The sequence below is a fragment of the Xiphophorus couchianus genome, chromosome 2 (genome assembly GCF_001444195.1).
Source record: "Xiphophorus couchianus chromosome 2, X_couchianus-1.0, whole genome shotgun sequence".
Lineage (NCBI taxonomy): Eukaryota > Metazoa > Chordata > Actinopteri > Cyprinodontiformes > Poeciliidae > Xiphophorus > Xiphophorus couchianus.
Window position 1 is genome coordinate 5991243 of NC_040229.1, and position 23083 is coordinate 6014325.

Below are 23083 nucleotides of genomic sequence, written 5' to 3' on the forward strand. Positions count from 1 at the left end.
TCTCATCTGACCTTACATTCATTCTCACACGGTGCAGCGGCATCAACCTCACGACCCAGCGATGAGACAAAATATCAACGTCACTCAGTAAATGACACCAGTGCATCATGGGATTCCAGAAACAGCCAACTTTGTCTGTTTGCAGACCGCAGCCAGAACCTCTGAATGGTTTTCCTCCAGGACCTGCTGCCTGATTCTCTGCGGCCGTAAACAAAAGCAACAATGCAAACTCTCCAACTGTGTTGACTTCCTCAGCTTTCCTCGGCCCACACAGTCGCCACAGAGCTCTGCTCTCCGTTTTGTCCTTTCATGAAGGTTCCCATTCTGCTGGCCGGTGGGGGGGCGGTTCTGTCTGTGCTGGTTAGATCTCACTCTGCCGGGCCTCACAATGGATCATCTGTGTTGCTACATCAACATTTAGTTATCTCCCCCTTTTCTCTGCCACTTTAATCTCGTCCCTCCAGTGTGATCAGCAGCAGGACGGGCAGAGCTGAACAGCATGGCCGCTGACTCACTCTGACTGTGCATGTTGTCATTAAAGCTTCTGCCACAGCCCTTATTTCAGGCCTACACACAGTTTGCTTTGCATTCCTGTTTATCTTCCACTCAGCTGCATGCCCACTGCTAGCCGCACATGCTGTGCTTATATTTTCAGCTTGCCATGTGAATGGTTGGCGGTATCTTACAGTCGGGTCTATTTGTGAGTCGGGATGTGGTCTAATCAGGTTGAAGGCAGAATATTCCACACTAGCTGGTTGGTCTTTTGCTGTTAATTTCCTTCTGAGCTGATAGTTACAGCCGGAAGCAGGTTAAACATTTTCATATTACTGTGGAGGAGCTCCTATTTAAACACAAAGAGCTCCTGATTCAGCCTTACTAAAATGTGTCATTATGCACATTTAGCTTCTGTTCTTTTGTTCTTCTGTTTGTTTTCTTTGCTGTCAGTTGAGCTGCAGCTCAGCTCTGAACGAACAGCTTCATGGTGGGTCTGCCTTGTTGTTCCTGCTGAGCGCCTTCATCTGTGGTGATTGGTTGAACCAGAGCATTTCAAAAATATGTATTGTTGTTTCATTAAAGGCAATTGAATATTTCTACAACATCACGGTAGTATCAGGTATATATTAAAGTTATATTAAGCCTGAGCAGCGACAGCGCTGTGAAGGTTTCCTGTAATTGAAGAATTTCTTATTCTTCTTCTTTTCCCCATGAAAATGCAAATTCGGGGTCAAAACTTATATTTAATCTCACCAAACTTTGCACAAAATTGTCCCTGGTATAAAATCAAATGTTTTTAATTAAATCAAAAGTGGGCGTGGCCAACTGCTCTAAATAGAAATAGTCCAAATCATAGAGATCTGTAATCTCTTTATTTCACTTTCATTGGTTTTCACTAGTTTGCTTCCTATTTATTTTGCTAACATTCCTGCTGTGGATGTACAGAAGTAGGAAAACATAACACCACAATACCACTGGTAAATACTGATAAAGATGTTGATCATGATTAAACTTTGCTTGATTAAACGCTCTTCCATAAATGTTCAGATCTTTACTAATTGTGACATTAAAGACAGTGAAATTCAACCCAAGTGACAAAGTATTTTTAAAGACCCGATTATGTTGCATAATTGATTATAATCTTCCAAATTGTGGACTGAACTGCCTTTGAAAATGATACTGGCATCTTCTCCAGCTGTTTGCTATGAGATGTTGGTGTTAACTCACTTTTGCATCAGTTGTTCTCAGTTTGTTTTAAAGTATTGTTTTAATATAGATCTGCTTCTGGTATGCAGTGTGTTTGTGTTTTTATTTTGTTCTTATTTTATTGAATACTGTTGGATTTGTTTTATTTTGTACGCATTTTCACTATAAAACATTGTGATACTTCACTGGTTTTATTAAAGTGATTTGTAACTAAAGTTGGGTCACTAAATATTACAAATAAACTTGTGATATTACATTTATTGATACTTCAGTGAGGATTGTGATTCCATATTGAACATTTCCTCTGAGCGCCACTAAACTGTAAGAGCCGCCAGTGGAGCACAAACTGAGAGCAGATGATTTAAATAGGCCAGACTTAAAACCTGTGCAGAATGCAGATCTAATTAAAATCGGTTTGATTTATGAAAAGTAGTTTAATTGTGTTTTTCACCTAAGTAAGTAAATACATATTTCCATATTACATATTGCCTTTTGCCAAAGACAGTAATTGTCTGGGATTTGGGGGTTTAATCTTAGCCAAATTTTCTCATTAAGAAGTAAAAATTATTTTCTTACTCGTCAAATATTTAAGACTCTGAAAGATTTGAACTGATGTTTTTTTTTCCCCTTGGAGATTTGCAGAGAAAAAGCATCTTTACCCTGAAACGAGCTTTTCTTGGAGCAAGTCCACTTACTAAAGAAAACTTGTTGCTTCTGTAACAAGTGAGATGTTGCAGAAGCAAACTAGTAATTCCTCTGATTAAACCTACATGCACAGCTGCATGTAGGTGGGCTTGCTGTGCAGCAGCCGCCTTGTCTCCACATCTGGGAGAGGAGAGCTCCCAGAAAGAGCATGCAAGAGACGTTCTGCTCCCAGATCTGATCGATAATCAATGTTCATACAAACACATGGCCCAATGATTTCCATAGTGTGGAAAACATGGATGGAATCAAGCAGAATTAGAGTATTTAAATGGAGTTCACATCAGAAAACAGGCTGTTAAAATCTCAGAACAATTATTGTCTTCAACTTTAAACAAAGAGTTTTTCAGAAGAGGCCGAGCTTAAAAAATCCTGTGAGCAGAGAAGAGGATTAAAACGAATTGCTGTAAAAGCTGATGAGTTGCTTTGGCAACTGAACAGATACATTTCTTTTGGGGCTTTTGAAGATAAATTCAAACCAACTTTGTTGTTTAATTGCAGAAATATTAAATTAGGATTTTTTTAGCTGTTCTAGCAAACAGAATATGAAAACAAAGAGAGTGGAGGAGAAGCAAACAGATGGATAAAGCTGAGAGCCAAATACAACATGAAGACGGTTATTAGCTAAAGACAGTGTAGAAACATTTCAGTCCACATTTTTACTAAATTTAGTTTTAAAACTGATAACATGAACCAGTTCATTTTAAACCTCCTGAACTGTTGTGACATTACAGCACTGCTGACCTGAGCATTCCCAACTGAAGCCATATGTGCATTTTCATTGGATATCCAGTATTAAAGCTTTAAAGCCAGTAGAAAATTGTTGTACTCATACTCATTTATTTTAGCAGTGATTTCGTGCTGCTGCAGACCAATTTCATAATTATATGTGAAAATGGCTCCAGTGCCTGGAAGCAGGACTTTGATCATGCAACTTGTTGAGTGTTTGTAACATCTCAGCTTTCAGGGTCTTTATCATGTAGGTGAACTGAAAAACTAAAAGATCTGACAGAAAGTTTAGCCAGAGCGTGTTAAAGACAGAGAGGGATCCCCGCCTTTAGATGTAGAAGAAACGAAACCAAATCACACTTTGTGCTTCTTTTAACAGAAAAAACATCAAATATGCTTTGAGTTTCATTTGCAGATTTGTTGCAAGCTTCCTGAAGCAAAAGCTTTAAAGGCAGAAAGCCTTGAAGACTAAATTTAGAAGCTGATAAAAACTGAGGTGACTCAAAAAAGAGCATCTTAAATTCCCTTCAGATGGCTGCAGCATCTCATTTACTTTCAGTCACCATGCAGGATTTAACTATTAGGATAGAACTATTTTATACGTCTGAAGATGGTTTTCAGTAAAGTTGTCCGTTTTCTTCTTTGCCTTTGTGGAGTGGAGTTAACTTTGTGGAGTGTTTGTGTGTAATTAAGTTTTGAATACCACAAACTGCTGAGTTAAATTGGAGGCTGCAGATGAAGCAGCTCCTCCTGCCCCACCGTCTCCCTGGTTACTCCTCAGGGTTTTAGACATACGTCCATCTCAGAGGATGAACTGAAACACAATGTTCAGTTTCCCAGAATGAGCAATATTTTTGTTCTGGTTAATGCTGAACTGTTTGTCCTGCTAGCATGCTAAAGGAGATGTTTGAGAGACATCCAGAAGGTTAACAACTGGAAAAATAAGTTTGGAAATGCTACTTATTTCCTTTAATGTAGGTTTTTTTCTTTTGATACTTTCCTACTGACTCTATTCAAATAAAACCTGTAAATATCATGCAGCCCTATAATGGAGGCTTCTAAACTGATTTTGCAAGGAAGTGTTGTTGGACTGGCTGATAGTCATTTTTATTGTTATTGGGTCTATCAACATGACAAAGCATTCTAGGTACTCTATTCTAGTACTTCCTATCTTTCAAAATAAGAGTTTCCAACATAGATCAAAGTGAAAGACCTGACTTAGATATGAAACATCGTGTTGTTTTTATATCGCTCTACATGCCTGTTTGTTATCAAAATGCAAAAGTTACAACTATATCTTGAATTTGTTTAAATCCAGTTGTTGCTACATTTATGTCCCAATGAGTCTCATTTGTCAGATTAAAAGAACCTTTTGAAAATAACCTTTAAGCAAGTGTTAAACATACTTTTCATTAAACCTACATTTTTGTTTTTAAAAATATATTTTTTATTGCTCTGATATAATATTCTAATTTTTAATGCTGTGTTTTCATTGAGCAGGAAATCATCACGATTAAGAGAAATGCAGGTGTTAAAGCATCAGATGTTTAATTAATTTATATAATGTGTTTCACTTGGTGATGGATTTACTGAAATAAATTAACGTTTTAATAATATTCTAATTTATTGAAAGGGTCTGTATACCAGTCTTCACTACACATTCTTTTTTTATTCTGATGTTTTTCCTCCTTTGAATTTAATATGTTGATCATCGTTTCAGATGAGTTAAAAATTCTTCCAAAAAAAAAAAACAAGAAATTTGGAATTGAGAAATGAATCACATCTTTTCCACTTTTATTGGCTCAACTTTTCTCTCCTCAGATCTGAACCGTGTGTCTTTGGTAGTGAGGTGTTGGGTTGAATTAAAAAGGTCCTTAAGCTTTAATTTGGTGCGATCTTTGAAGTAGCCGCTGTGATTAGTTGTGCATAAAGGAGCCTCATTGGAAAAGACAGAGCCAGCTCTCATGCAAGGCCTCTAATCAAAAACAAGTCTGTGAGTCACTCGCTCCATAAATTGAGACCCCACCATGATAATTAAACTCTTTAAACCTGATCCACTCTAATTTAGAGGCCTGTTGGATGAGGCAGACTGTTTTTGGACCCTTCCTCTTCATTTTTATTGTTCTATAAATTGTACTTTCAGTTGGTTTCTGGCAAGATGGTTTCAGCTGATTCATGATTAGTTGCTCAGGTTTCCGAAACTTGTTACCGTTAGCCAGCTTGTGTTGCCACTGTTTTTACATCATGGGGGTAGATTAGCCTTTTTCAGTAGCTATTCATCAATTTACTGTGCAGAGTTGACATAAAATAGATTCTAAAACCTTATGCCGTTTGTTTTTTTTACTTTAAATCAAAGCAGAAAGTCTGAAACAAGAACATCTAAAAACTTTTAAAAAAGTATTCTTCATAGCCTTCAAGCTAAAGGAGGTTCTTAATGCATGTAAAGTAAATGTGTTTAGCCACTTTTCTTTACATAACATGTTTACTGGAGAAAAAAACTGAATACTTTAGAGGTGGTTCATGAAAAATTCAGTGAATAGGCAAATTTGTTAATATTGATTTGCTATTAGGCGGGGGTCGACTGTATGTGCAAGAGGTTGAAATGACATCTGACAGATTTGGACAGATGAATTATATTCTGCATCTTTTTGATGCGCAAACATTGAATCTGTCTTTTTCGGTACCTGTCTCAAGTCTGATATCACCTGAAAAATTCAATTTGTTCCTTCTTTAAGTTGTTCAAATTAAAGACCATCTGCATCCCAGACATGTTGCTAAAGTGCAAAGTTCATTTTCTGTACCAGATGCAAAATCTGACGGCCATGAAAATAGAAAGGAAGGTGAATTCTGTGAATTTTTAAGCCAAAACTATGGAAATGATTTTCTGTGTGAGGCATCAGTGAGGAACATTCAGTGAACTGCACTTGTTGGTATGCTTATGTATTCAGCTACTTTAAAATGACTCCTCAGTTAACAATGAAGATGGCGACTCTCACTTTCTCTCTGTTGGACTTCATTCAAAAGCATCTTCTTAAGAGGAAAAGATGGTTTTTGATCAAGTGCGATGAACCAGTAGAGCTTTGTTGAAGAACCGGCATTTTTTGTTCACATTGTTGTTGCAAAATGAGATTCTTCAGTCAAGCATGTAGGAGCGGGTACACAAAGCCAGATATAGCACACCCAATCCCACTCTGAATGCCCAAGCCAGAAAAACGCAATCAGCCTGCTGCACAGAGAGAATAAAAATTACTTTTGGGAAACTCGGAATTACAATCATGAGTTATCTGCTTGTTTTTGCCAAAGACATTTGGGATATTAAATACTATCCAAAAACTGAACTCAGGAAATGAAAAACACTTGAAAAATAAAACATTTTTCACGACGCACTGATAAACTCACCATCATAACTTTTATGTTCTGTGTTCATTAACAAACACAGAAATACATTGTATTCAGAGAAATAAATCCTCAGTTATTGGATGCAGTGCAGAAAAGGCAGTAAAGCAGTAAACATGGGAACAGATGAACAAAATGATCTATATATTTAGATCATTGTTTATTTATTCTCATGTAAAGAACAAGAACAAGCACCAAAATCCTTCATTCTGCTATTTAGGTAACATTCTTTCTATGATGCGGTTCCTGCAGATAATTGAGTCGCCTCAACCCAGATCTAACGGTCAGAACCAGACGTTCTTCTGAATGTTTCGTTTGAGTTTCAGGAGGAACTGGTTGCAGCTCTAAAAATAGAAAATCTGCATCTGGAGGGCGTGGAGTGAATGAAATGCCTGCAGACGCAATTCTGACCTCAAACCCACTCAACAGCAGTCCGATCATTCTGGGCATGCTGATCCCCTTGATCTGATGGCTAAGTTCAAGGCCCAGTTGTGTCCTACGGTGGCGTAAGGTGCAAACAGCGAAACACACAGCAAACACATGAAGACTAAACTCACTAACACAAAAACAAACACAACAAAAAATGCAGCAATCACAGGAAATAGAAGCAGAAGAGAAAAAGCCTCAAATAGAAGAAACAAGAAGTATGAAATGTTGAAGGTAGGTAATATAACTTACTCCAGACTCCCCCTACTGGCCTGGAGGACTTGTGTATTGTTGAGCGAGTTTGCTGTTTTATAATTGCTGCTGTTTCGCAATTTGCAGAGTTTTCCCATTTGCTTCCATTTCCTGTTGTTCCAGCATTTTTGTTTGCAGCATTTTTTGTTGCTTTAGTTTTTTTTGTGTTTTGAAGTTTGCCTCATTCATGTGTTTCCAGCTTGGTTCACTTTTTGCTGCACGTTTGCACCTGTCAAACACCATAGTATCCGCCCCACCAGACCGTTATTATTAACGGTCCACCAGTGTACCACTTACACCATCGAGCTCCAAGATGGGTGTGTATAGGCTGTGGTTGTGGGAGAGTCAGATGCAACATAAAGTATTTGGCTGCCTCCGTTGCCAAGAGTTGAGACACCAAATCGCCCTGCTGTGCTCCCAAGTGACATTTATGGAGTCACTTTGCAGCACAAACAACAAACTGTACCTGTTTTTTTTAGAAAAACATCACTTGATTTGTTGCTAGATTTGTCACTAGCTACCTGTTGGAGTGAAAAAAAAGTTGCTAAACGATCTGGAAAGTGGCTAAATATGACAACAAAGTGGTTGAGTTGGCAACAGAGCCCAGATTACCTCCCTCCACTCATCCTCACACTTGGCCACAGACCTACATGTTCCTTGGCTCCACCAACTATGGTTTAATTTTTCCTATTTCGTCTGGGGGCTGGGTTCTGCACACCGAGGTTATTGAGCATTGTTTCAAAGTATGAGCATTGTTTTGTGAAACAAAACTGGTTCTTCTATATATGGTGTGTGAAGTTTCAAGCAGATTTCCTGAGTATGAATTAAGAAAGTATTTTAGTCTTCATAAGTTTCACAGATCCAGAGCCATTTTATTGAGTCACAAGTTGGTCTGGTTTTGTTTCAACAGATCCTGTTTCTGTCGTAGTTCTGGACGAAGCTGCTCTGGTTATTCTCATAAAAGAGAAAATCCTTGAAAGAAATGTTGAATTCCACAGTGAGCGTTGGCAACAACTGAAGAAGTTTTTCCACAGAGATTCTTACAAGTTTTCATCCCATAGTACCGGTTATACTGTAAGGCAAGGTTGTGTAATAATTTATCTTAACCTCCATCATAAATACGTTTGTTGAACGTCTGACCTCTAAGCAGAGTCATGTTCCGGTTTCACACAGTAGTTCCTCTGTTATCCTCAGATCTGCTGCTGCCTGAGGTTTTCTCTAATCATTCGGTTTGTGTTTATCTCCAAAGCAGACGTTGTACCCTAAGTACGAGGTCTCAGACCCTAAGTGTTGTACTGACACTTAGGGTCCATTTTCAACACATGCTCTGTCTTTCTGCCTATTTGGGTCTCTGGTGTTGGGACAACAGTTCATTTGTTGCTTTAAAATCAGTTCTAGATGTGTTATAATCTTCCCATTTACTTCTTTAGCAAGTAACGGCTTCCTTGCAATAGGAAGTAGCCTTAACTTTAAAAGAACATTTTAATTTTGGTCTTAAAAAATTGAATTGTGTTTTAGTCATCTGCAGTCTTTTCAGGATTTTTTCCCCAAGAGTTTTTTCAGCAGTAATAAAAGTTCATAAAGGATTTGCTTAGGTCCAGAACCAACAGTGCAGATGAGCTGAAGTTCTGCTGCTAAAGCAACCTGGACTTCCTGAGCGCCACAGGTTGATCTCCTCAAAGCCACGCTGCACTGATGCAGGAATTCATGCAAAAGGAGCCCAGACCAACTACTGAGAGCAGAAACTGTTCAGTACATGGACTAACTTTTAGTTTATCTTTAGTCTGATGTAGTATTGTATTCGTCTGAGAAACAGAGTTTTTGGTTGTCATAAGCAGAAAACCAGAATCAACATGAAGAGAAATTATTAAGATAAATTATTCTGGATAAATCTCTGTGTGGAATGGTGAGTTTTTGAATCAGAGGGATACAATTAATACATTTTTGAAGATATTTTCATTTATTGAGATTCTTCTGTTTATATTAATGATCTGATTGAAATGCAAATAGAAAAGCTTATGAATTTTTAGACTGCCCCCTGGTGGACTACAAGAAGATTCTGTTTCATTCAACAATCTGTCCACATTTCACATAAAGACCTTGTAGTCTTTTTGGTGCAGAGTCATAATGAAGCTGCACTGAGTAAATGTGCCATGCATTAACTAAACACGGATAATAATAAATGCAATAAGTAATTTTCATTTTTATGTAAATGTAGAACTCAAAATAACTTTCACTCAGTTCCACACATATCACTGTTAATAGTTACTAATTCTCCTATCAAGCCATTTTAGCAAGTTTTTGTATTTTGGGGATAATCTCTTCACAAGCAGTCATATCAGTCATCCTAAAGCTGTTTGTACTCATGACTTATGCAGCAAGTCAGCACAAATAAACCTCAAAAACCTTGGTGATAAAGAAGCAACAAAAACAGAAAGTCAACAACAGGAAAGGGCCCCTTACCTTCCTGTTCCCAAGGGATAAATTAATGTATTGATTTTCTTTTAAAATGCATTTATTCCAACTGTATTTACTCCTTATTGATCTCTAGAAATATTAAGTCCTTGTGTGTTTGAAGGATGATTACTTATTCAGAGAGTTTTGTAAGAGTTTCTGATAAAGGATCAGCTGGTTCTTTTCTCTGTGGACTGATATCTTCCTGCTTTTCTTCCCTTTTTGTCACCAGAATTATTTATGGAAAATGTTGTAATGGTAATTGTAAATGCTTGTTTATGTTCTGCAATATATACATTTATATATCGCCCATATGTGATTAAAATCTAAACGGTCTAAACTTCAGGTTTTTTCACCCCCCAAAACATCTGATCTGCCACATCCATCCATCCATCCATTCATTCATTCATTCATTCATTCATTCATTCATTCATTCACTAACACCCTTGTCCCTAGTGGGGTCAGGAGGTGCTGGTGCCTCTCCAGCTAACGTTCTGGGTGAGGGGCGGGGTCACCGGGTGTATGCATATTGGTGCAGTGGGTTGCTGCAGTTGGAGTTTAATGTAAGTGAAGCTTTACAGGTGTAGCAGAAAATAAATTTACCACCATCCTGGTCGTAACAAATGGGTGGCGGAGCGCACACATAGCTGGGAAATGTGTTTCAGTGTGTGAAGACGGAGCTGATATCTGAAAAATTTGGCAAATATCTGATATTATTACTGATGTTATGGCCGTGTTTACCAATATTTAATTTAATCTCATTTTTTATTTGATTAGTCGACAAACCGTCAGAATAATCGATCGAATGTTTGATGACTAGAATAATTGTTTACAATAGCCTTAATCTCGACATTAATATTAGTGGCATGAGTACAAAAACATTTTTTTTAGTATCCTTTTTTTATTTTTTTTACTAATAATCATATTTCTCCAACTCCTTCAGGTCTTTGAGTACAAGTACTTTGGCTTCTTCAGGCGAACCATTGAGTCTGATGAATACCTTGCAGTTCATGACCCTTTGTTTGTGTTTTGGTTGCTTCCCTTTAGTATCTGGCTTTCTTGGCAAGATTTGCAATCATGTTTGCTAATGTTTATTCAGACAGTTGTTGTTGACTTTGGCCCCCAATTTCACCAAATTCCAATGAATCCATCCATCCATCCATCCATCCATTTTCTGTTCACCCTGTTTCCCTAATGGGGTCGGGAGGGTTGCTGGTGCCTATCTCCAGCTACGTTCCAGGCGAGAGGCGGGGTTCACCCTGGACAGGTCGTGACAAAATGACAAAATGTGAAACGGCGCTGCATTATTTTTCATTTAAAGCAGAAATGTTGTCCAGAAGTTTGTAATAATTATTAATAAACCATACTTTTACCATCCATGGCCTGGGATCCAGAGAAGACAGATCTAAGAATAGAGAGAGAGAGAGAGATTCTCACGCTCTTGGCTTCGTCAAACCTCTGGGGATCTCTCCACCGACCTGCCTACACTATCTGTTTATTATGAGGCTTTTACTGAACTGTTTGTGCTTCACATCCAGCAGTCGGCATTCCTAGCAGAGAACTGTGGCTGAGTGTGGCTTAAGTGTTGAAATCATAATAATCCTCAGGAGTCTGTCATCTGGTAGTTAAGATGTTCTGTTGCTCTGCAGACAATTTCATAATGTTCTCACATCAAATATTGTATAATGAAGATTTTCCATGTTTGGCCTCAGGGACAGATTTTCATCTTTTATTTTGTCATAAATCTGAAGTGGTTGCTTCAGATATTTGTCTTAAGTCAGTTTGATTTTTGATTGGCTTTTTAATCTTACGAGCTTTTTAACACAAGTGTCTCTTTGCTAATAAGCCAGAGAAATGTCATATTTTGTCTGTTAGTTATGTTCTGTTAGTGGAAATCATTTAGATGTTAAAAGAGTTTTCATCCTTCAATAAATCATCTCACAGACTGCAGATTAGAGGGATTTTTTTCTCACAGGTCTAACTTCTAAAACAAAAGAGCCGATGGAGCTTTATGTCAGCCTCCTCCTGAGAGATTAAGAAAACATTTTCATCTTACATGAAGGCTGAACACACAGAAGGGAAATACCAGCCTTTGGCCTCATTATGGAAACCCACAAGGTTACAGGTTTGAAATTACAAAATAAAACTAAAACTAATGATTTGCTGTTGATTTTCTGGCGACACTATTGGAAAATGGAGCATATAAATGCCAAACCTCCAGCTAATATTTGCTCCTCCCTTCCATTTTCCTTCCACTGACATTTTGGTTTACAGTGTTTATTCCATCCAGCCTCATAGAAATCCAGTTCAATAAACTTTTAATGCATTAATAAATATTTCTCAAAGGATACATAACTACATCCAGATTGAAAATCATAAATGATAAGTTAGGAAGGTGAAAGAAATGAACTGCAGCCTAATTTCTGATTGCATGAACATAATTCTTTGTATTAATTATGTTCATCCAATTTCTGATAACATTTTAAAGCTGTTGGTCTATTAATGTTTTCACCCCAAAACAAATAAAAACAACGAAGAGCAACAAATAAACAGGCATTTTATATTGCACTGTGAGCCAGTTGTTGAAAACACTACAGTATATGGACACATGGGGTGGAGTTTGCTGTGCTAGTATAGAATATAGAATATAGAAGCAACTTTCATCCTGTGTTTTTTGTGAAGCTTCTTTTTCTAGTTTTTCTATCCATCTCTTAGAGTAACAGCAGACTGGTAAATGTTAACTTGGACTCGCTTTTTCTTTCTGGAGGTATTTTTGCCTGACTAGAAATTTAATTGGTGAGACTAAATGGCTGCAAGTTGTTGAAAAGCTCTGCAGATTCAGAGGCTGCCAGTTCTGGTTCTGGATGGAGTGACTGGCAGGGTGAAAGCCCCGGGTCTGTGGGTGAGCTTGAGCTCACTGGACAGGTTTCTGTCTCTGTCAGCTGCTTTGAGTTATAAACTGCTAAAAGGCTCGCCACTGTTCAGTTTTTTTCATCCGATTGATTATTCATCCAAATAATCAATAGAATTATTGATTACCAAAAAAACTAAGAACAACTTTATATGCAGCCTTATTTAAAGTATGACGCTATTAAGTTTGTAACTCAAAAAAATTGGACAATTTTGTTTTTATTGGATTTTTCTTGTTTATTTTTCTGGAGTATTGAAGGTATGGAGTGGAAAATAATAAAAACTGACCTGCAGAATGAAGTCTTGTCTAGTAAACAGCACAAACATTTATTTTCCTAGACATGATTTTGTGTGTTGATGTCCAATTAAGATAACACCAGACTACGGATGCACCAATCCACTTCTTCCACTTCCGATACCGATACAGATATCTGAGGGTAGGTATTGGCTGGCACTGAATCGATGCAGGAAAACTGTGTTGAGTTGACCTAAGACGTTTCATTTTTTAAACACAGATAAGTGTACTAAAGTAGAAATTGATTTGATAACGCTGCGCCAGTACAGCTCACTTAAATACACCAATAGATGGAACACTTAAAAACGCAACTTTAATTTGTTCAGTCAGTGCAGTTATGAGCATAACAGCCAATGTAAAATAAATAATAAAGAAACTGAAACTGACAAAAACAATAAATTAACCACTTTGTTCAAACATGTAAAAAAATAAACTGACAAGTCTGTCAAAAAGTTCAAAAAGTGCAATTAAAAATCCTAACTATAATGTAAAATATACAATAAAGCATGACATCATTCAGAGCACAGAATTAGTCTGAATAGATTTTCCCCCTATAGATCTGGTACCCAATCTAGAATTATAGATATTGATATCAGATCGATCCTTCAGACATACAAACTTCAAATGGCTGCAACTCATCAATGATTCAACATACAGACATCAATACAAATCTAAAACACATGATACGTATAAGAGAGTAAATATTGTTTCACATAGCTGTATTTGATGATATAATGTGGTGGTTAAGGAATCTGAAATAACCTCAGTGGGAGGATTTTATTTTGTGTTGCAGCAGCGCAGAGCTAGTTCTGCTGCCCTGTAGGAAAACATGCTGCGTTTAGTCATTTTGACTCCATGAGGGATTTTTGGGAATGTCACAGTGTGTCACCAGCTTTGAAGATATTTTAATGTGGGGAAATTTGACCAAATCTCTCCTGTTTATCTCCCAGCAGTGATTCTGTTGTTTCATGCTGCAGTTTTCATGCTGCTCTCATGTTTTACAAGCTGGGACTTTGTTTTCATTTTCTAAGCATTGTTCAGCAGCCAGCCTTTTAGCAGTGGCAGCCATCAGCTTTCACTGCACTTTCACTTGCAGTAAAAGTTGATTTAAGATAAAGAGTCGCTTTCATTCCCTGTTTTTCTTCCTCTGCTTGACAGACTGTCAAAGTCTCGCCACCCGGGCCCGATCCCACTGATTGCTGACCACGTCTGTGCCGGTAAGCAGTGATTTCATGTTCCTCTCTGTGTTGCTGTTGGTTCTATGTTCACCATATCAACCCAAAGACAACACTGGGCTATTGTTTGCAAAATAAATCTCAGCTCAAAACAGACTGAAGCAAAAGAACAGATGTGTGCATGATTATTTTTAAAGTAGGAAATGAAGGGGAAAAGTTATTTATTTAAGCAAAAAAGTATTTAACTAACCATAATGTCCTTTGAGGGATCGTTAAAGCTCCCAGTTTGATTGTTGGTGTTGTAGCAGAAAAGACAATAGATGTTCCAGGAAATGGCCTCTTGGGAACGGATCCCACATTGTTCCAGGTTGAGTTGGACTCATTTCCTGCCCACCTAACTGTGAGCAGGAACACACTCCTCACTCACACACACATTTTCTTACTGATATAACTGGGCCTGAGCAATTAACAGCAGATTAATTGTGGTGAATCAATTATTGAGATAATTATTAACTAATTCATTAATCAGTTAACTGGAATAATCGATTACTAAAATAATTGTTAGCTACAGGTCTGTTTTATATGTATTTTAATACTTTTTTAATATTGTGTAAAATAAGCTTAAGTTGTTAAATAGAAAAATCTGCAAAATGTGCCATTTATTTGATTTGATTATCAGAATAGTCAATAGAATAATCGATCACTAATACAGTGGTTGCTAGTTTATGTGTATTTTTTATGCATATCTAATTTTGTATAAAAGGGTTTAAGTGGTTAAATGAAAAATCTGTAGAATGTTAAACTTTTTCATTGCTTTATTTTATTTTTATTATCGTCAGAATAATCGATACTAAAATAATCTTTAGCGACAGCTCTAGTTATAACCAACAAACTTTTCAATGCAACTGCAGGCAGTTTTCTTGCTTTTTTAAAATATGTTCCATTTGTGGTTATTTATCTTTTAGATAGATTAAAAAAACACAGAAACTTAATATTTGCAGATGTGAGAGATGAGAAATGAGTTTCTCCTCTATGATGAGAAGAAATGTGACTGAAAGTTGCTCTGGGTAAAATCAGGAAGCGCTCTGTCTTTGGACGGTCTAATTTCAAACCGTGAGGTTCAGGCTGGTCCTCTGGTTTTTAGTGTGGGCCGAGCTGCTCAGGACGAAGCACCTTGTCAGCAGTACGCAGTAATGAAGCCCCTCAGGGTTCCTCTGCTCAGAGTAGAAAGTCCAGTCAGCATCTTCAGGTCCAGCTGCCGGGTTGTGAAGCATGGCAGTGACCCATGACACCAACGCTGACTTTAGTTGCAGAACTTTGCAGCATATGTTTTGGGTTCGGGTTCAACTTTCTAAAACAGGAGGGATTTGTTCGCTTTTTCTAAGGAGGAAGCAAATGAATTTCTCTTCTTTGAAAATGTCTCAATAGTACAAATGAACCATTCAGTGGAAAAGTTCCACTTCTCGCCTCTGAAGACATCTTCATCCACATCAGAGCGACGTCTTTATGGCCGACTGTTGGTCTTATTCCCAATAAAGCCCTGTAGGTGTTTCACTCCTGTGCTGGTGACATCATTAACTCAGAGCAATAAAGGAGGAACTCCTCAGAGACTAGTTACTCTGAACGGACCTTTTCTGAGGGGAGAGGAGAGAATTAATAGTCCAAAGTTGCTCCTATAAATCCTTCTGCGAGAGATTCAAGTCTTTGCCTCGGGGGAGACTTTTTGTCACGCTTATTGACTTTGCTTTTTTATATTCTGCTCACCATTTTACCTCCGTAGAGTTCAACAAGGATAAAAATTAATGGCCAAGTTTTACATTCATGTTGAATTAGTTTATTCTGCTCCCTTTCTCTCCTTAAATAAAAAATACAACTAAATCCACAGATAGTCTGTGTCCATTCTGGGCTTTACTTAAACTAAAAAGTAAAAAATGGACTCAAACCTTGCTTGCTGGACCTTTGATAAAATATTAGTATGTGTGTATTTATTACGGGTGTTGTATGAACGATGCCGCGCTGCTCTGTAGGTTTTATGGGTGAAACCAGGAAGAGGGAGGATGGAAGGATGCTGATTAAATATCGATTCCGCCCTGGTCGGCAAAAGGCTGACATTTAGGTGGGATTTAAAGTCACCAGAAAACATTGGATCAGTGACATTCTGAATATTTCTATAATTTAGAGACACTCGTTTCACTCGACATGCGACAACTGATCCGATAATTTTTCCATAATGGAAATCAGTATGTAATAGGAAGAGACTGGTAGGAGGTTCAGTCCATAATAAGCTGATCTGTATCATAATCCACCTCAAATTAAAGGCCTGAGTCCAACTGCACAGAATATTCTCCTAACATGCATTTTATAAGGTACAGTGGAACTCCACCTATTTGCATTTCAGTATTCATAGTTTTTTTTTTTTTGGAGCATAACTCATTCGTTGAAAACATTCTGATTGATGGAGTTTTTTTAGTAGATTATATCTAAAATATTCTAAGGAATGCAGTTTGGGAAGCTGAAACTCCTTGGTGTTATTGGCTGTGGTTGGCAAAGCAACCACTCATTTTCTGCAATGATCCACTACTTACAGCAACTAGTTGGGGAGGGGAGGAATACTCATTAATCAAAGAAATCCTTTTTTTGCTGCAGCATCAATGTGCATCACAGTCCTTATCATGTAATGCTAGTGACACACAGTATATCAGCATTAACATCAGAGTCTGCTGATGTGGGCCATTTTTTAACGTATCGGTCCGATAAGTAAAACTGGGCTGATGTAACCACCGACATTGATCATTCAATGTCATTCAGAAACAGGCACTAAAGTAGGACTTTTGTAACAAAAGACAAAAAAAGCAAACTAACTACTTTGTATTAGGTGTCCAATGTTTGCAGCAAAATGTTTCCTTAGTAACAATAATAAAATGGAGAATCTGTTTAATGGTTGCTGTCCAGATGGAATTATTGAGTTCATTTTAATTCGCCATGCAATTAATTGATTTATTGCTTATTGTGACAGGCTAACTCATCAGTAATTCTTGTGTTAAATTCTGATTCCCATTTTTCTACATGTTTGACTTTAAATAATCTGGAACCTGCAGTTTAATGAAGTGTGTCTGATTAGTGCCTTAAACTGTTTATTGGATCTTTTCCCTTAAAAACGTTGAGGAGTCTTTATTTACATTCAGAATTTTTATTAGAATCAGAAATATGGTGTCAAAAAAATGATCTAAAAATATATTCCTCACTGGGGCTTCAGGTTTAAAGCAAAAATATTTAAACAAAATCAAAACAATCCCACAGAAAATAAAAATCTGAGTTTGGTTGTGTGACTTTTAGTGAATATAGTTTTCAGTTTTTAAACTCAAACACTGTTCTGGTGTCACCAGTAGCACTAATCAAACCTACTGGTTTCTATCTGCTGGACGTTCGCTTCACTAATTCATTCTTCCTAACACTAGATGGAGCCACTTGCACTGCATGTGCCACAGGGTTGTAGCTGCTTAAGAAGAGGCGCTCTGCCCTTTTTATGGCGTTCTGAATAAATTTGCATGAATGACTCACTTAGGCTACTTTCTCAAACAGAAACGCCTGAGAGTTTTCCAAGCAGCCATAATGTTGACCGTCCTTCCAGCTGAACTGCATCGCTGATTCCCGTTTTTAATAAATATTCAGTTGACCATGATTTGGATTTTGTAAATATGTTTCTATTCAGTGAGGTTTCCACTGAGCAGGTTGTTCTCTAGAAGGGAAGCAGGACGACTTAAGGTCTCAGTGTTTGTTGCTTTCAGGCGTTACTTTAAAACCTGCAGTTTTTGCATATTCTGGAAGGAGATGTGTCATCATTTTTTAGTATTTGTAGTTTGGATCTAAATGTTTCAGACAGAGCAATCAGAGGGAGAGAAGGAGGATGAGGGATGGACAGGCTGAATGTGAGGGGAAAGGACGATGTTTTTCACAGACCCTGTTATGTTTCTGTCTGTAAAAACATCAAGTGTTTCCTTCACTGCTCCTCACAGTGTGACTCCCTGGCCTCAGCGCTTCATGGCAGATCGCAACACAACCCCTGACTCTTATCGGGGTCAGACAGGTGTAAACAGCAGTGTAGTCTCCAATGAAACCTATAAGGCCAGGTGCTGAAGGTTGACATGTTCCACAAAAAGGCCAGATTTGGTGTGTTTTGTTTTTTTAATTAGGATAAAATCTCCTGTAAAGTCTTCATCTCCCAGATTTCGTAACAGAATCATACCCTTGGTATTAAATTGTCTCCATTTGCTCTCTGCTTTCTCTCATCTGCTGTTTTTATTGTGGTACAAATAACCTTCACAGGGAGATTGATGATCTAAAAGTTTAGTAATAAAAGGACGATCTGATGCACGGAAGATATTTAAACTGAGCTCACTTTCTCAGCAGTTTAATATCCCTGGGTATATGATGATAAATATGGGAACTATAATGGAAAACTGGGGATTTTGACTGAATTTATTATTTCATTTGACCTGCGGAGTGGGTTCTGATCTGAGCGCAGCTGAGTGGCCCGTGATGCAAAATCAAGCTGTGCTTTATTACAACCTGTCGACTTAATTTAATGCTGCATCTTGAGGCTTTGGGGTAGAATGAGTCTTGATTTTATTTTAAATGTTAGACTTTAGATTAGATTTTAAATTTCTTTCAGACTTGAAAATCAAGTCTGATAGTGCCAGTTAAAAATTGAAGTAGTTTCAGATTTAAATAGCGCCTGCTCCACATCTATTCCTCCTTAAAACCGGCTGTGGCGGTTGTGGTCTCTGGTGAGGCTGCGGAGTCGCAGCTGACAGCCATTTGAGTTCAGAATGCAGAGGTCCTAATGATGCCTGCTGGCATTTCTCTGCACTTCTCTCTGTTTCTTTCTCTCCTTTGCATGCTGTCCGTCACCAGTCCACCGGGGAAACGGGCTTACAGTTAACCTACTGATATAAAATATTTATGAAAACTCACTACAGGCCTCTAATACTCATGAGACATAATGTTGATGCAAATTATTCACAGAAACTCTCAAAATGTTTTAGTATGAATTCCCAACAGAAAAGTTGTTTAAAAGCAGATTTTTTTGTTTGGTGCAGTTTTGCTTCCATATTCTGCTTCTTTGCAAACAGACTCATGCGGATGACGATCATCCCTCTCACTGGACAGAAATTATGGCACCTGAAAGAAAACAAACATGGACATTCTGGTTACTACATTTCTGTTGTGCACATTTGTGCTGCTATTACAGCTGCAATACCAATTTGAATGTCAAGAGCAGCTCATACAACGCTGGTTTGACGATGTGATATTTATGATTTTTTACAAATTCTGCTGCAAGCTGAGACGAGATGCTCTGATCCACATCATGCTGTCAGCAGCATCGTTGAACAGAAAACGGTGGATCAGGTGAGTTCAGTCCTTCACCACCTGCAGCAGTAACTTCAGCAACGCCGACAAGCTGATTTTTACCATGATGCCCAGATATGATTTAATTACATATTTGTCCAGTTATGGTTGAAGACATAAACAATGAAGGGTTAACATGCAAAGTGTGCTGTAACAACACAATAAACTGGCCGAAGCTTTTCTCTGTCCTTCCTTCTGATTGTTACTGTGTCAGGTTTCAGAATGCACTATTAAATAAAAATATTGGATTGGAGGAAAAAAACTTAAGAGAATATCTGGAAAAAGTGAAAATGTCATCAAAGCCCTATATTCTTTCAAGTTGTTTAAAAATAGTTTTGGATCGGACTTGGCACTGATGGTCCAAAGTCATTAAACACCAAGTATAGGTCACTCTTTGATTCCTCCACTGAATAGAGCGGTTCCGTCAGGGTGTTGTGGTGGGTACAGCCCACAAAATCAATAGTGTTCAAATGGAAAATTTCTAAGAGAATCCAAGGGGAGAGATCGAGACCTGATGAAGGTGAGCGGAAGAAAGAAGCTTGGAGATTGGGAGGGAGGGAGAGAGGTTTTGTTCACATAATTGGAAGGCTTGGAGACCACAGGGCCCAGGAGTTGAAACAAGCTGCTCCCAGCAGCCATTTATCCATATTACCTGTGAGATACTCAACGGGTTCTGCTGACTTAAAATCCATTTTCTGATGAAATTACATTGAGAACAAATTACCTCTCATTCTTGGCCTGCTGTCAGCAGGCTGTCCTATGTTCTTTGACACCACTAGAGGTCAGTGTGACCCTTACAAGCACTAATGGGGAAGTGAAGATGTCATGCAGCGCTTAGATGAGTAGGAGGGGAGTTTGCCGCATGCTTTATGGTCATGTCTGCAGAACTCCATACTGCAAAGCTTTGGCTGTTTCCTGCTTCAAACAGAATCTCCTTCTAGATCTTCTCTAGTTTCTTTTTCTGTTCTTGTCGTCCTGCTTCAGCTTTGCTATTTGCATAAGCTGACGTTGGAGATCTCCGCTTACCCCTGCGTATTGCTCAGTCAGAGTAAGCCTGCTGTTCAAAAGGAATAGCAAATGACTCCATTGCCCTCATTGACATATGTCAGTCTATTTCAGGCTCAGCAACTAACATAGTCATACATGGCCAAGTAAGAGCTAATGATGTACGTGCCGGGTCGACCCTGCAACGTCAGCCTGCTGCTTGGTTAGGTAGGAGATTGCTTTTAAACTGGGGCAGAGCACTTTATCCTCATCCTCATGAACCATCACTGGAGTATATATCCCAGCCTCTTGCCAAGCTGCTGACAGCACTCCAGTCATGGAGGAGATGTACTGGGATATCAAACATACGATGTGACTTGATGCAGTGGCATTCCCCCTTCACCCCCAGCACCGCCCTCCTTCACCTGTCTACCCGTAACAGGAGGCATCTTTCAGCTCCATCTTCCGATTGATCTCATCTGGCAACATTTCTCTCGGCCATCAGTCTCAGGCCCAGATCCCCTCAACCCCCACCTGCTCTGAGGATGACAGGAGCTGAAGTAGGAGTGGAACAAGTTGCAGGAGAGTGAAGAGTCGCGCCATAGAAGGGGTGTGAATGAGTGGAGAATATTGCAGATAAAGAGTAGAGAGAGTGATTGGGCAGGTGGGTGGAGACGGATGGCATTAAGCGGGCCAAATGCTGGACGGACAGGAAGGGCACCGCCAGCCGCAAAGGCCTGTGGCCGGCTTTCACATGACTCTCTGTGTGCTCGGGCGCTGGAGAGTAATAGAATCCCAACGTGATGTGCCGGGATGCTTGGGAGGGGGATAAATTTAGCCGCAGCCTTAGGCAGGCAAGCAGCTCTGCTGGGCTCAGGGGGCTTCAGCCTCTACCCCTGCTTAAGTCCTCTGCACCCCTCTGCACCGGTCATGCAGGGCACAATATGACTTACCTTCCTTCCATACTTTAGCAGGCATAATGGCCACATGGTGGGATGTATCGCATTGCCGTGTGATGGCAGTGAGGGGGTGGGGTTGGTGGGGAGGTAAGTCGGCTACGCTTTATTTCCAGGCGCTGTTAGGGGAGCATCTGTTGGTTTATGCAGATATTGGATTTCAAAAGCAATAGCGCATGTCGTGAACTGATGTTTTATGATAGAAAAGATTTCATGTGATTGATGTACAGATGTTTGATCTGATGTTTCCCATTCAGACAGTTCAGCTTCAGTAAACCTAACTTTTACCCATCATACATTCAGTGGAGAGTGGCTTTCCTCAATGTCACTGCTTTTGTCCTTAAACACCCCCTCCCCCCACACACACACACCCACACACCCTCCCCCTCCCCCCACACACACCTCTCTGAGCCCCATCCTGTCTCCTCGGTAACTCCTCTTTAATCTGTGCCAATGGAACATCAAAAGACGGCAGCAGCAGTTTGGAGTTCTTGCATTTACATTGGCATGCAAACATTAGAAGCCTGTGCAAAGGTGACACTTTTTAATGTTCTGAAAGTTAAGTCGGGTCTTAAACTACTTCTAAATTTAAATAAAAATTAAAGTTTGGTGTTGCCTGGTGTGAGTACTATCTAACTCACAGCTTGTAAAACTTCTTTTTTTATATCCAGCTGAGAAGTTTAAGTTCTTGCTTCTGGAACACTTGTTCAGTCCTCCGGCAAAGGAGTTCTGCCTGCTGCTTTGTAGGATTCTCAGGCTTTGTAGCAAGTACTGACTGTTAAGGGTTATCCATAGATTTTCAATGATATGTGAGTTTAGGGACTCTGTGGGTCTTCAGTTAGGTTAGCCGCAGTGATTTTGTGCTGGATTTTTAGGGTGGATTCACTCCAGCCCTGTTGTGTCTGCTGCAGTCCAACTCTTTTTTGGATAGAAATATAGCCAAACAAAGTTTGTTTGGGAGGTGTGAATTGGTAATCGAACTTTGATGTGGACAAAAAAAAAGAAAGAACTCTGGGCTGTGTACAAACCTTGGCCCCGTTCAGTTGAAATGAACTCTGGTGTGGTTCGAATGGATATGTGAATGCTAATTTGGCTGGAGGGCAGGGCATTCTGGATAAATACAACCAAAACAAACATGCTAGTCTAGAGCTAGCAGGAGAAAAGGCTTGTGGTCTTTTACCAAAGACAGAAGAGAAATCCTCCCACTGCTAAAATCTGACGTCACTTATTTGTTTTAGCATTTTTCAAAGAAAATTGCACTCAGTGTCTTCAGAGGTTTTCATGTCATTTCACTCAGTGGTTCTTGGTGCAGCGCCACCACAGGCAAAGAGGGGAATAGGTTGTGCAAAAGGGTTTGGTTGGCTTGACACAATGCAGTGTGAATGAGGACTGCGGTTGAAAATGTAACAGATGTTGCATTTTTGGTTCCCAAATGCATTGAGTCTACTGGACTATCAGTGTTTATCAGTTTAATGTGCATTTGCAGGAAACTGATGAAATGCATTCTGGTCTCTGATAGTGAAATTTTCCACTATCCAAAATAATGTCTGGTTTGAAAGAGAAAATTGAATGCAAAATTTACAAATTAGGAAGTCAGGAAAGGTTTCATCTGATTAAAATGCTGAATGTTTGCAAACATTTAAAATTCGCATTTTTCTGACCTTTTTTTTTTTTTTTAATTTGTGACTAATTAT

At 38.8% G+C, this 23083-nt stretch overlaps 1 protein-coding gene across 1 annotated transcript in view; it reads left to right on the top strand.

The window, feature by feature from the left end:
• tspan9a (tetraspanin 9a) overlaps nucleotides 1-23083 on the top strand; it is a 212769-nt gene that overhangs the window by 2965 nt on the left and 186721 nt on the right. The window contains exon 2 of the mRNA XM_028035394.1: nucleotides 14024-14082. The gene's annotated coding sequence lies outside the window, so the exon portion shown is untranslated. The remainder of the gene's footprint in view (nucleotides 1-14023; nucleotides 14083-23083) is intronic.